Source organism: Sus scrofa, chromosome 2 (genome assembly GCF_054392235.1).
Source record: "Sus scrofa isolate SSC_HxYL_T2T_F1_AM1 chromosome 2, Sscrofa_HxYL_maternal_Yorkshire_Landrace_v2.0, whole genome shotgun sequence".
NCBI classification, from domain to species: Eukaryota; Metazoa; Chordata; class Mammalia; order Artiodactyla; family Suidae; genus Sus; species Sus scrofa.
This window is the reverse complement of record NC_139384.1, coordinates 127,818,666-127,833,852: the sequence shown is the minus strand read 5'-3', so window position 1 is coordinate 127,833,852 and position 15,187 is coordinate 127,818,666. Positions and strand designations below refer to the sequence as shown.

General features: G+C 41.9%; 2 long non-coding RNA genes across 7 annotated transcripts in view; both read right to left on the bottom strand.

Annotated features, from left to right (window-relative positions):
- LOC100739170 (band 4.1-like protein 4A) overlaps positions 1-15,187 on the bottom strand; it is a 269,965-nt gene that overhangs the window by 176,308 nt on the left and 78,470 nt on the right. The gene's annotated exons all lie outside the window — the stretch shown is intronic.
- LOC146405680 (uncharacterized) lies at positions 9,293-14,376 on the bottom strand. Its single transcript, XR_014838578.1, has 2 exons — positions 10,229-14,376; positions 9,293-9,533 (listed from the first exon to the last, which is right to left on the bottom strand). It is a non-coding gene; the product is annotated as an uncharacterized LOC146405680 (long non-coding RNA).

Sequence of the window (15,187 nt, the reverse complement as noted above, 5' to 3'; positions counted from 1 at the left end):
AGGAACAGCTGTATATGTCTGGGTAGAACGTATCACCCTTCTTCCATCAGCTTTAAATACATCATGGGACAGGCAGTATGACTTGGACAGGACACCCAAACTCTTCTTTTAACTTATCATATGGTTAAACTTAACTCTGACCCAGGACTGGAAAACAGATTAGGCTTTTGTACATTTTGCATATTTTTTTCTCTATTTTACATGAATTTATTTTATTCTACTCACATTGCACAGCTGTCAAAAAGCCTACATTTCCATTACAACTGAGCTATACATGCAGCTGTGACTCCACAGTCCAATCACCAAGTGTATCAGATTTAATGTGCATAACCCCAACATGAACGACTTTTATTTTCATCCCTCAAACACTTAGAGGGCTAGAAGAAATGAGTCTCTCCTCTCTCTTCCTTCATGAATAATTGAACATCCCACTGAAAAGCCACTAGGGTCCCTTCCTCTTCGTCAATACTTGTTAGAGACAAGGTTTCTAAGAAGACAACCTGCTGTCTTGTTAGAGACAGACAGCAGGTTCAGGGCTGAGCAAGGTGGCTATCTGGTAGGGATGAAGGTTGAGCCAAAGAGGTATCTGAGCAAGGACATCCACCGAGGAAGGCAGCAGCCAAACGGAGTTCAGGCTGGTTGCAAAAGAGGAATTAAGCAACAAGTAAATCTAGTGCAAATAACAGGAGCCAGGTTTCTTCTGTTAGAGAAAGGAGTTATAAAAAAGGAGGAAACAAGAACAAACTCTGTGGTCATGGAGGTAGTGGTGTGAGTGCATGATTTAGTATGTGTAGACAAATAAAGCTGTGTGTGTACACATACCCCCAGTCTTCTAGATCTGTCCCCTGAGCAAGCATGGGAGTAGATAGCAATGGCCAACCTGGTGCCCAGATCTCTGCTTTCTAAATATCATCTCTACTCTTTAGAAAACAGACTGATTCAAGGGTGGGACAGGGAAGTAAAAGGCCTGAAATGATTCTTTTATACCAAAACAAAATGGAATGCTCAAAGAATGATGGGGACCTTTCAAATAAATAGAGAAGTTAGACTGAAGGGACTCTGATTGGTCAAACATGGGTCAATTCAAGCATCAATATAAATGAAAACATTAGATTATAATCCTGAGAGGAATCTTTGAGTCCATGTGACTATAAACACATAAATGAATAAAGAAATTTCTTTATAATAAAATGCCAGGTAATAAATGCAAAAAAAATACAGAATTAGAAAACAAATATCACAGTGATAACTGATTTTAGTCAAGAATCATCAAAGAGAAAAAAAAAGGGAGTTCTCTTTGTGGCTCAGCAGAAATGAACCTGACTGTTATCCATGAGAAGGAGGGTTCAATCCTTGGCCTTGCTCAGTGAGGTTAAGGATCCAGTGTTGCCTCAAGCTGTGGTGTAAGTTGCAGACACAGCTTGGATCCCACATTACTGTGGCTGTGGTATAGGCTGGCAGTTGCAGTTCTGACTGTGCTCCTAGCCTGGGAATTTCTACATGCCATGAGTATGGCCCTAAAAACCAAAAAAAAAAAAAATAAGTAAATAATAAAAAAGAATCATGAGTAATGCTAAAACGAGTAGGTGAAAAGTCAGAGGAGGAATAGGGTATTTTACAAGGTCCCAAAATATCTCCCCACAAAATACTTACTACAAAGGACCAAAGAGAAATTTTACAGTGAAAAAACTTGGCAGTTTTTACTTCAACAAAACACAACAAAAGCTAATTTTACCTGGAGTGGGACAAAGTGACATCATGTACTGCCTGAAAGGATGCAACAAATTTAGCACAACTTTTGTGTTTTTCCTGCCAAAGATACTTAAACTGAATTTAATAAAGAGGAAACATCAGATAAACCCCAAATGAGGAACATGGTGCAAAATATCTGGCCTAGTCTCTTCAAAAATAATAAGGTGATTAAACTACTGAGTAACCACTCCAGAGTGGAGCTCCTGTCATGGCTCAGTGGTTAACGAATCTGACTAGCATCCATGAGGACACAGGTTCGATCCCTGGCCTGGCTCAGTGGGTTAAGTATCCAGTGTTGCTGTGAGCTGTAGTGTAGGCCTGCAGCTACAACTCCAGCTCAGCCTCTAGCCTGGGGACTTCCATATGCCACGGGTGTGGCCCTAAAAAAAAATCTGTGTCAGAGCCAAAGAACTCACCTAGGTAAACTACAGGTTTTAAAGCTCCCTAAAATGACCTGGCCAGAAGTTAAAAGTTGGGTCTACTTGGGAAGACACTGTGACTGGTCCTTGGAAAGGCTGTCTTACCCTACTGACCCCGGCAGACCTCCAGGTCACTGTCCTGGGGAGTTAAACCACTCCTGAGGACCCAGTCATCTCCTCCAAATATCTCACTTGATGGGGTCCCAGTTTGATGGCTTATACTCATCTATTCTCTCCCTCCTCCCACACCCCACAGAGAGAAAGAGAGAGCCCCACAGTCTGCCTGAGGATGAGGTACCCATTAAAAGACAAAGAAAAATTACAGCTCATGTAAAGAGTCTCAGCCATGAATGAGGGAGACCAAGATGAATAACTAAATAGTGTCTACAAAAAAAAAAAAAACAAAGCGAATAAAGGAGCAAGGGGGACTTTCAAGGAGAAACTATTAGAACACACCAAAAAAAGGCCTTTTAAAATCAAACAGCATGGTTTCTGAAATTAAAATTTCAACAGACAAAATGGAAAAGGACATGAGCATCGCTAAGAACATTCAGGGTTCTGAAAGATCAGAGAAGCATAAGTAAAAATATCAGAGACAAGGAAGACATAACAAGAAGTCAGAGCATGGAGAAAACAGGTTTTCCTGGAGGAGAAGCAATAACAGAGAAGAAACTGGAAGGGAGAGGGGACAAGACAAAAGAAAACCTCCCTGAGCTGAAAGAAGGGATAATTCTCTAGACTGAGAGGGTGCACAGCAAGCTCAGGCAGCAGTGATGAGGAAAAAAGACACACGCCTCGGCTTGCGAAGCACTTAAACTGAAAAGGGAAATCATCTGTAGTCACACATCCTACCTGTGCTTTAACATGACCTTATTCTTTCAGGAAACTCTTACCTTGGATTATGAAGTTAAAACAAATTTCATTGTTTCAGGAAATTTCTAGAAAACCATTTATTGGAGTTCCCGTCGTGGTGCAGCGGAAATGAATCCAGCTAGGAACCATGAGGTTGGAGGTTCAATCCTTGGCCTCATTCAGTGGGTTAAGGATCTGGTGCTGCTGTAAGCTGTAGTACAGGTCGCAGACATGGCTCGGATCCTGCATTGCTGTGGCTGTGGTGTAGGCCAGCAGCTGCAGCTCTATTCGATCCCTAGCCTGGGAACCTCTGTATGCCATGGGTGCGACCCTAAAAAAAGGAAACCCATTTATTTGAACAGCTCAACTAATCCTTAGTAAATATCCCTTAGTCATCCCACCCGTCTTAAACTGTTTTATCAAAAACTTGGTCTAATTCCACGTCCTTGCACTGAACAGCCGGCCTCAAACCAGACCCTAATAATCTCCGTCCTCCCTCCTCTGAAACACTCAATGTCATGATACCCTGAACTGCAGTATACAATCAACTTGGCTGTGCTTTATCTACAATTTATTCTGCAGTCTTTTCAGAGTCAGCAGTCAGAGACTCTAAAGATTACAAGGAAATCATAGAGTCACTCAAACAAGCTAAACAGAGGACTTACAGAGGAAAAAGGATCAGATTAGCATCAGATTCCTCAGCTGCAGCACTGGAAACCAGAGCGCAGTTAAATAGTAACTACTGAGAAAAAAGCCCAACCAAGCTGTTCTTTACCTGCCAAGGAAGACAAAAACCCCTCTTTTGAATATTTGTGAGTAAGAAACAACCAAGAACTCAACCTGAGGAAACATTGGAGGATATTCTCTAACTAGACATAGACCTCAAGATGTGGATGACGAAGAAAAAGGGGCAAGTGGCACCATGTAACAGGATGAACATATAATTTATAATTTAAATGTTTATTAAAAGACATTCAATAAGAAAATTAATAGATAAGAAGAAAAAATTCTAATCTGTCTAGGTAAATCCCAAGGTAGGAGAATATTTATTACTTAACTTTTATATGTTAATACAGTTTTTCATTGTTCTGTTTTTTGGGGTTTTTTTTGTTTGTTTGTTTTTTGCTTTTTAGGGCCACGGGTGCGGCATATAGAAATTTCCAGGCTAGGGGTCCAATTGGAGCTGCACTGGGGTTCACAGGTGTGGCATAGAGAAATTTCCAGGCTAGGGGTCCAATTGGAGCTGCAGCTGCAGGCCTACACCCCAGCCACAGCCACACCAGATTCAAGCCTCGACTGTGACCGACATCACAGCTCACGGCAACACCAGATTCTTAACCCACCGAGCAAGGCCAGGGATCAAACCCAGGTTCATTTAGGTTGAAGCACAACAGGAATTCCTGTTAACATAGAATTTTTAATTACAGTGGCTCTAAAAGTATCCAGTGGGGAGGAAAAAACCATTAAAAGGACAGACAAGCAAAGAATGTCCATGTTAATGATGAGGTGGGTAGAGGACTGGAGAGGAATGTGACCACGGAGCAAAACAAAGGAGAAGAAGAGCAAACAATAACAAAGTATAATTAATAAGTTTAAAAAACAGATGGAAATAAAAACACAATTAACATTTATGATGATAGATATGAGCGGTGAGGAACTGCCAATCTTTTTGCAAAGTTACTGGACAGTAACTATCGCACGTCCTCTTAGAATGAACTATCTCACTCTGGAGAACCTAGTTTATGGAAATGAAAAGCACCAGCGATACAGCCAGGGATGTTTGTTGCAGCACTGAGAGTGGCAAAATACAATCCCCAAAGTTGCATGGCCACCAATATAAGAATTACTGAATAAACCATAGCCATTCAAAAAGAGAAATTATACAACAATTAAAAATAGCTGAAAAATAGTTTCAAATGATGCAACTGACAAGGGCTTAATCTCTAGAATATATAAACAACTTATATAACCCAACAGCAAAAAACCAATCAATCAATGGAAAAATGGGCAAAAGACCTGAATAGACATTTCTCCAAAGAAGATATACAGATGGCCAACAAACACATGAAAAAATGCTCAACATCGCTGATTATAAGAGAAATGCAAATCAAAACTACCATGAGATACCACCTCACACCAGTCAGAATGGCCATCATTAATAAATCCACAAATAACAAGTGCTGGAGGGGCTGTGGAGAAAAGGGAACCCTCCTGCACTGCTGGTGGGAATGTAAAGTGGTACAGCCACTATGGAGAACAGTATGGAGATACCTTAGAAATCTATACATAGAACTTCCATATGACCCTGCAATCCCACTCTTGGGCATCTATCCGGACAAAGCTCTACTTAAAAGAGACACATGCACCCACATGTTCATTGCAGCACTATTCACAATAGCCAGGACGTGGAAACAACCCAAATGTCCATCGACAGAGGATTGGATTCGGAAGAGGTGGTATATATACACAATGGAATACTACTCAGCCATAAAAAAGGATGACATCATGCCATTTGCAGCAACATGGATGGAACTAGAGAATCTCATACTGAGTGAAATGAGCCAGAAAGACAAAGACAAATACCATATGATATCACTTATAACTGGAATCTAATATCCAGCACAAATGAACATCTCCTCAGAAAAGAAAATCATGGACTTGGAGAAGAGACTTGTGGTTGCCTGATGGGAGGGGGAGGGAGTGGGAGGGATCGGGAGCTTGGGCTTATCAGACACAACCTAGAATAGATTTACAAGGAGATCCTGCTGAATAGCATTGAGAACTATGTCTAGATACTCATGTCACAACAGAAGAAAGGGTGGGGGAAAAAACTGTAACTGCAATGTATACATCTAAGTTAGATAACCTGACCCCCTTGCTGTACAGTGGGAAAAAAAAAAAAATAGCTGAAGAACTACGTGTTGCGTTGAAGTAATGCTCACAAGATATTTTACTTACAAAAGCAGACTTGTGTTTTAAGTGGGTGATGAGAAATTGTTTGTCTCTAAGTATCTCTGCATTTTTAAAATTTATTACAAGAGTATGTTTTTACTTTTGCAATTTCAAATTTCACAATTTCAACTTTTGTAATTTCAAAACCATCTAAGATAAAGAAAAAAAAGTTGGTGGGAAGGTCATTCCTTGGCAAGACAATAGCCAAGATGCATGTTTAGAGGCAGCTGAAAATGAGTCAGGGACCTGGGTTTTAACCCACTCTGCTCCTGACTCACTGTGCAACTTCGGGAGAGCTGCTTAACCATGTGGTTTCTTCATTTGTGAAATGGAAGAACTGAACTGAATAAAGACCCTTGCCAGCTCTGGCCATCAATGAAAAGGTTACAGAACTGTAGACTGAATCCTTCAGAAACCTCCACTGTCTGCCTCTTTCTCTGCGAACTTCCACTTATCCAAAATCTGGTCAAGGGTCAGTGCCACCAATCCACCTTGAAGGTGTGCCCAGCCCCCACCCAGGAGGAAATCCCATTGGAGGGTATCAAGAGAACTGCCTGATGCACCCAGCCACAGCCCCAAAACTGTTTACTGCAGCCCCTTCTCCAAACACCGCCCTCCCAGCTTCATGGGAGAGGCAGTAAACACATTATTGGCTGAGTGGTATTATTGGCTAAATGGTAACCCAAAATAATTAAGTAGAAGGTATTCCTTTTCACTTCAAATCCCTGAAAAAGACATAGAAAAGGAAAAGTATTTTAGAACAAAAGTTTTACAAACTGGCTTTAGTTATGGAAAGCTTTGTTCTTCCCATGTCTCTAAAGACAGGGTGTTGTTCCAGTGCCCTGTTGTTTCATTTACTGTTCTTACCGCAGCATTCCCAAAAAGAATGTGACATACAGCAAGTTCATGGGGCAAGGCTGGTGGACTCACCCTCTCGTCTTTGTTTTCATCCCTACTTCCTTTCCTCTTACCCCTCTGGGCTCTCCACTTTTTTCTAAATCAACCAAATGACTAAAACCACTTACACAGCTACATCATGTAAGTTCTACAGTCAACCAGAAATCCTGAGAGGAAACAGAGCACTAACAGTATCATAAAATCCACTGTTTATCTATTCACTCAACATTCACTGAGCATCTCTCATACACTGTGCCAGAGACTTTCATATCTCATTTAACCCTCACAACAATTGTAAGACAAGTCAATAGTAGCCTCGATATCATATGGGGAAACTAAGGCTCAGGGAGGCTAGCTGGTGACTTGCCAAAGCTAGGGAACCAGTAAGTGCTGATGCCCAGATGTGCACCCTGGCCTCTCACGCTCATGGTCCTTCCTGAATGTGGTGTTAAGGCTCAGAATAGAAGACAGTATTTCTGGGTAGAATAATTAGAAAAGCTTTCCTTAAAGAAAAGAAATTCAACATATTATGGAGTATACATAACTTTTTAAAAGAAGAAACACTCAATAATTTTAATGACTCTAAGAATTAAATATCTTCTAAAGTTCTTTTTAAGGATATATAAAATGTCAAACCTATATGCACCTACTCAGACATTTTTCTATTTAATAGAAATTGCAAGCTACGAACTTCAGCTGTAAATAGAGGCACCTTGAATATAGTGGACAATCAATAGCTACTCTTGAATAACAGAAAGAGAAAGGTAAGGAAAGGAGGCAGGCAAGCACTGTATTGGAATTGGGGTTGCCTGTCCAGTCAATCCATTCTTTTTTTTTTTTTTTAATTTTTTTGTCTTTTGTCTTTTTGTTGTTGTTGTTGTTGTTGTTGTTGTTGTTGCTATTTCTTGGGCCGCTCCCGCGGCATATGGAGGTTCCCAGGCTAGGGGTCTAGTCGGAGCTGTAGCCACTGGCCTACGCCAGAGCCACAGCAACGCAGGATCCGAGCCGCGTCTGCAACCTACACCACAGCTCATGGCAACGCCGGATCGTTAACCCACTGAGCAAGGGCAGGGACCGAACCCGCAACCTCATGGTTCCTAGTCGGATTCGTTAACCACTGCGCCACGACGGGAACTCCTCAATCCATTCTTAATGTTCACTGCAGTTCTGCAACTTCTGATTACAATGTAGTTTCCATTAACAGTTTATTTTATTTCTGGTTCATATCTTCATTTTATTTCTAACAGCTGGGCAAGTTAAAATACTTTATTATTATTTTTTTACTGTGGCACATTCATTTTTATTTACTTGTCCTATTATTTCATAATAAACCACTAAAATTAAAATCACTAATAGGTATATTTACATAGTGCCAAATTTCCCTTATGATAATACAAATTTACACTTCTACCAACAGTATGTAAAAATACCTGCAAGCCCTCACATCCAGTCTGATGAGAAGTGGTACAATGTTGGTTCTAACTGGATTAATTATAGTTATCTTTCCATATTTTTATTGGCTAGTTGTATTTCTTTTTATTCATTTTTTTATTGCTCAATGAATTCTATTACATTTATAGCTGTACAACAATCATCACAACCCAATTTTATAACATTTCCATCCCAAACCCTTGGTGCATCCCTTTATCTCCCCAACCTGTCTCATTTGGAAACCATAAGGTTTTCAAAGTCTATGAGTCAGTATCTGTTCTGCAAAGAAGTTCATTGTGTGTGTCCTTTTTTCAGATCCCACATGTCAGTGATAGCATTTGATGTTGGTGTCTCACCATCTGAATGACTTCACTTAGCATGATAATTTCTAAGTCCATCCATGTTGCTGCATGATTTCTAGGTCCATCCGTGTTACTGCCATTATTTCTTTCCTTTTAACGGCTGAGTAATATTCCATTGTGTATATGTAACACTTCTTCTTTATCCACTCCTCTTGTTCATGGACATTTAGGTTGTTTCCATGTCTTAGCTACTGTGTGTGTGTGTGTGTGTGTGTGTGTGTGTATGCAGTGCTGCAATGAGCACTGGAGTATGTGTATCTTTTCGAGTCATGATTTTCTCTGGATAGATACCCAGGAGTGGGACTGCTGGATCAAATGGCAATTCTATTTTTAGTTTTCTGAGGAATCTCCATACTGTTTTCCACAGTGGTTGCGCCAATTTACAATCCCTCCAACAGTGTAATAGGGCTCCCTTTTCTCCATACCCTCTCCAGCACTTATTGTTTGTAGACTTTTTGATGATGGCCATTCCGGGTGGTGTAAGGTGGTACCTCATAGTGGTTTTGATTTGCATTTCTCCAATAATGAGTGATGTTGAACATCTTTTCATGTGTTTTTTGGCCATCTGTATGTCTTCTCTGGAGAACTGTCTGTTGAGATCTTCTACCCATTTTGTGATGGGGTTGCTTTGTTTTTTTGGTCGAGCGCAGAAGGTATTTATAAATTTTGGAGATTAATCCTTTGTCAGTCACTTCATTTCCAAATATTTTCTCCCATTCTGTGGATCGTCTTTTCATTTTGTTTAGGGTTTCCTTTACTGTACATAAACTTTTAAGGGTTTTTTTGTCTTTTTTTTTTTACGTTTTAGGGCCACACCCACAGCATATAGAGCTTCCAGGCTAGGGTTCTAATCCAGCCTACACCACAGCTCACAGCAAAGCCAGATCCTTAACCCACTGAGCAAGGCCACAGAGCGAACCTAAAACCTTATGGTTCCTAGTTGGATTTGTTTCTGCTGTGCCACAACGGGAACTCCAGAAACTTTTAAGTTTAATTAAGTTCCATTTGTTTATTTTTGTTTTTATTGTCATTACTCTAGGAGGTGGATCTGAGAAGATGTTGCTGTGGTTTATGTCGGAGAGTGTTTGGCCTATGTTTTCCTCTAAGAGTTTTATAGTATCTGGCCTTATATTTAGGTATTTAATTCGAGTTTATTTTTGTGTATGTGTGTTAGGAAGTGCTCTATAAAATACTTTTAAAAGATACTGAAAATATTAGGAGAGAAAGATTTCATAAATCAAAATAATCTTAGTTGAATCCAACTTTCCCAAAGAAATAACATAATGGATAAAGAATTTTAGTCTTTGAGCAGAAAAGGGTTGTGTAGCTAATAACCATTCTTTAACGGTTATAGATAAACTGTTTTAAAAAAAGTGATTTTGGCTATTGTTATACAAGTAATGAAATAGATCTACGTTAAGAATTTGCTCTAGGAGTTCCTGTCATGGCTCAGTGGTTAACGAATCCAACTAGGGACCATGAGGTTGCGGATTCGATCCCTGGCCTTGCTCAGTGGGCTAAGGATCTGGCGCTGCCGTGAGCTGTGGTGTAGGTTGCAGACACAGCTTGGATGCCGCGTTGCTGTGGCTCTGGTGTAGGCTGGCGGCTACAGCTCCAATTCGACCCCTAGCCTGGGAATCTCCATATGCCACTGGAGCGACTCTAGAAAAGGCAAAAAGACAAAAAAAAAAGAATTTGCTCCAGATGGAGTTCCTGCTTCAACTCAGTGCATTAAGAACCTGACTAGTATCCATGATGATGTGGGTTCAATCCCTGGCCTCCCTCACTGAGTTAAAGATCCAGTGTTGCCATGAGCTATTGTGTAGTCTGTAGATGTAGTTCGGATCCCACGTTGCTCTGGCTGTGGTATAGGCTGGCAGCTGCAGCTCGGATTCAACTCCTAATCTGGGAACTTCCATATGCTGCAAGTGCAGCCCTTAAAAAAAAAAAAAAAAAAAAAGAAGAAGCCCCTGTCCTCTGTGACCTTTGTGTCCAATATGGTAGCCACTGGCCATATGTGGCTCTTGAGTCCTTGAAATGGTCCAAATTAAGGTCAGCTATTACTCTAAAATACGCACTGAATTTTGAAGGCAATATAAAAACAATAATTTTTATATTAATTATATGCTGAAATAATATTTTAGATATAGTGGGTTAAATAAAATATGTTAGCAAAATTAATGTTTAAAATGTAGCTACTAAAAACGTTATAGTGTTTCACATTGTATTTTTATTGGACAGCACCATACTGAAGCTTTTCTTACTAAAGGAACACAATCTCTGATAGCTGGTTCCATGGGTTGGTGAGAGGGTTCTAACAGCTCTGATAGCTAAATCTTTTATTACAGACCCTCCTATCTAGTCCTGGCTCTGTTGTTAACTAGCTGGTGTCCCCAAATTGCCACTTAACCTCTCTTGCCCTACCTCATCATCTGAAAACCTGGAGAACATCTAATACCAAGGCATCACTTTAAACAATGAAAACACTGAGACCGCATTTCCTGCCTTTGGTTCACTGCTCCTTTCACTGCACAACTGCACCACACCCCCTTCCTGATTTTATCTGTCCAGTGACCCCACGGTGCATCTTTAATCCTAGGGACTTGCCTAAAAATGGGTGTCTTTCTTTACAGGAAGAAGAAAATGCAGATAGGTCTGAGCAAATCTATCCTGCTACTTCACCACTCACCACAAGGGGAAAACTTTCAGCACCCCCGCCCCCCTCAACTGAAGGCGAGAGGATTTTCCCACAGTAGGTGTCCCACGGGTTATGTGCAATATCAAAGGGAGACAGAGTACCAGGCATCTTCACAGCTCTAGGCAAGGCTGTGTGACCTAAGGCAAGTCTGCTAAATCACATTCAAACTTAGTTTCCTCATTTGCAGAATGCATTAATAATACCTGCCCAACCCACATCACAGGCTAGGTGGAAGATCAAATGAAACCTATCTGGGAGCTCTTGAAAAACACAAAGCACCACATACACCGTCACAGTCTCATTCCTGCAATAAAATGCTAGCTGGTGCACAATCACGGCATGTGCTGCACTAACCAGGCTCTGCGGCACTGCAAGATGGTAAGGGCACATTCTGATACTTGGCTAAATTTATTTATTTTCTAGGCAAAAAAAGATCTCATATTTTTTATGTTAAAAAAAAAAACCAGGATGCTGCTGAGTAATAAATAGGCTACATTCATCCCCCATTTACCATGTACCAGGCACTGTTCCACATTCTTAATATTATCAGATTCCATCAAAACAACCTATATTAGAGATGATGAGACTAAGGCACAGAGAGTAAGTAGCCAAATGCCTTCTATGTTGCAGGAAGAAACCAGACTTGGACCCACATTGCCTGGCTATGCAGTCCATGCTTGCAACTGTTTTGTTCTGCCTCCAATGTGCAGAGTATACTCTTGCTATACATTTAAAAGCCTAATACTTTTGGGTCTATGAATCAATACGTGTTCACATATGTACCTTCAACATAGATTTAAAGGAACCTATTCTCGGTGATTACTTTTGGAGAAAGCAGCTACCAGAAGGGGGCATACACAGGGTGAGGGGCTTTGCTCTTCATTTTATAGACTCATGTACTTGTTCAATTTTCTGACCTTGGGTACCTTATTTATGTCCACAGAGTATTTTTAAGCAAGGGACGTTATCTTTCAACATGCTCAGGAGCTTTCTTTCTATTCTTACAAACCCGTAAATCAGCACAGTTGGGAAGCCACTGACCGCTTCAGCAACCCCAAGCCCAATTCCATTTCCCACTACTTACTGTGCACATTTAGAGAAGTTCCTTGGCCTCTGTGCCCAGCTGCTTCTTCTAAAAGAAAAATCTCCACCTTCCTCAGAGGCTGGCTATGAAGACTGATGCATGTCAAGAACCCAGTCCCAAAATGGTGTCTTGACATCACTCAAAAATATTACTTCCACTCTATCCCCCTTTGTAGCTATGCAGATCTGCCAGTCTTACACATAAACCAATGAGACGTGTTGACCTGCTGCACCAGACAAATGGCCCCAAACTGGTGGTCAACTCTGCTTCCTGGTTCCTTATTTATAACAGGTAGCGGGTATACACCCTCTGGTTCCCCAGCACTGGATAAGGAAGGTCCCCTGGAGTGTCATAGGGCTGGTATGTCCTGCTTCTCATGGGATGTTGAACCAAAGAACTACTGGGCATCCAGGGCAGAGCAGCTGATGGCGCCAGGCTCGGGCCAACTGGGCAGGGCCCTCTGGGTACTGCTGCTGCATCCTGATGAGTCTGATCAAAGTTGTCAGCCTCCACTCTGCCCTGGGTCAGCAGACCTTCACAAGCACGGCCTCAGGAGTGGGCAGACGAGGGGTCTCAGCCCCCAGGAGCAAGCACCCACCAGTCCCTCAACCAAGGTAAGCAGCACTAGCTGGGGAGCTAGTAAAACAACAGAGGGTCTGCTGTCCATGGTACTCATGGGGTGCCCACTTCTGGGTGCCCATGAAAACCACTGGGGCCGTTTTTTTAAAGTATTGGTCTTTCATCTCCCACCCTGAGCTGCCCAGGTGATTTCCAAGGGCAGACGGGCATTAGGATCACAGCAGGTATTTCTTACTAAGGACCAAGCTGCTACCAAAGAGCTCCCCTTCAAAGCAGGTGAACTGGGAATGGAAACTGAAGGAAGCTAAAGGATCTGGTCTGTGGGGCCAACAAAGAAAACAAAGGCACTCGTGACCTCCACTTCTATTCTCAAAGAGGCAGATACATTCTGGGAGTCCTGGCTCTGAAGCTCTAATTCCAAAGTCTTAAGAAGGATAAAAAGTAATACTGTCTTTTTGGCTTTAGCTCTCCATTCCAAATGATCTCAACTTTCCCTATTCTGCTCTTTTACCATTCTTGCTGAAACAGAGCCTTTGGTGTAGTGGTACTGTTTCTGTTATTTGGAGTAATTATCTTGCTTAGGGACCACCCAGGATCACTTCAGTGTAACAAGGTTTGCCACGAAATAACTGCTTATGGGTTTTTATTCTGTAAAGTCGGTAATAAAACTCTGGGCTACAACAGAGGTGGGTACTGCTGCTCCCAAAGCACCCCCAGGCCCTCTCTACAATCTCCCTTCCACTCCCCAGTCCAGGAACTCTTTTCTTTTTCCATCCTTGATTGTCTTTCATTTCTCTTTCTTCATGCATCCTAAGTCTTATATTGGACAGATACCACAAGTTATATTTTATGCCCCACAGATAGCTCTTAAATTAACAGAGGTCAATAATAGCAGAGTTAAAAATTAGGAATTGAAAGTATACACAGATATGGTGGAACTTTTTTGAAAAACTGCCTTATTTTTTCCAGAGCACATTTTTATTTTTGTAGTTTCACTTAAGGACTTTGTAGCTCTTTAAAAATAGTGAAAGGTGGAGTTCCTGTCGTGGCTCAGCAGTTAACAAAATCTGACTAGCATCCACGAGGACGCAGGTTCGAGTCCTGGCTTTGCTCCGTGGGTTAAAGATCCAGCATTGCCCTGAGCTGTGGTATAGGTCGCAGAGACAGCTTGGATCCTGCACTGCTGTGGCTGTGGCGTGGGTCAGCAGCTGTGGCTCCAATTCGACCCCTCGCCTGGGAACCTCCATATGCCACAGGTGTGGCCCTAAAAAGAGGAAAAAAAAATAGTGAAAGACTTTCTTCCTTTACTGTTTTAAAAGCAATGACACATAAATCAAGAGATTAGGGTCCAAGGTTTGCGGAAGGTTCTTCATAGACTCAGATCATTCACAGCATGTGGCAGGAGGAAACTGGGGAGAAGGTGGATATTGATTATACACGTTAGCTTTTCCTTAAGACTATGGAGTCCCCAGTGCCTGCAAATGCTAAGAATGCTGAAATCATTAGTAGTACTTTGCTGAGCAAGAGCCCTTAACTGCAGGACTGTTTTGTGCCCCATCCATTTAAAATGGAGGCAGCCCTCAAAGATTTGAAGCACAAAACCAGCCACTGGCTAGGGAGCTACATCCCTGAGCAGGTTTCATTTCCCAGGCAAGACCCCTACTTCCTCCTGGTTCTGCTGGGACATCTCCTCTTGCAAATAGATCAGGGAGGGGGAAGACATCAAGAAGGGGGAATGTGCATGTCAGTGCCACTGACCCCACCAGCCAATTAAGGAGCCGCACTGCTGGTCTCCGATGGGAAGCTGCAGCCAGCCTCCAATGGAAGGATAATGGTTGCAACACCAAGCCCCCAGGGGATGGGGTGTTGATGAATATTAAACAAACACACACAGAGACAGCAAAAGCAGAGACAATCCAGGATGTTGTGTTTGTGGTCCCTATTTTGAGAAATGGATAGATAGCCTGGCCACGAGGACAAGATGGGTCTGCCCCAAACTGGGTGACTTCCTCTGGTCCTCCTCTTTTTGCCCCACACTCTCCTCCACTGACACACTGTCTCTGCCTGCTACATATTGACAGCAAGGCGTATCCCGCTCTTCCCAGGATACATGTCACCAGCTCCGTCTTTGCATAAATACTTCTCTGGCAACCTGGCTGCC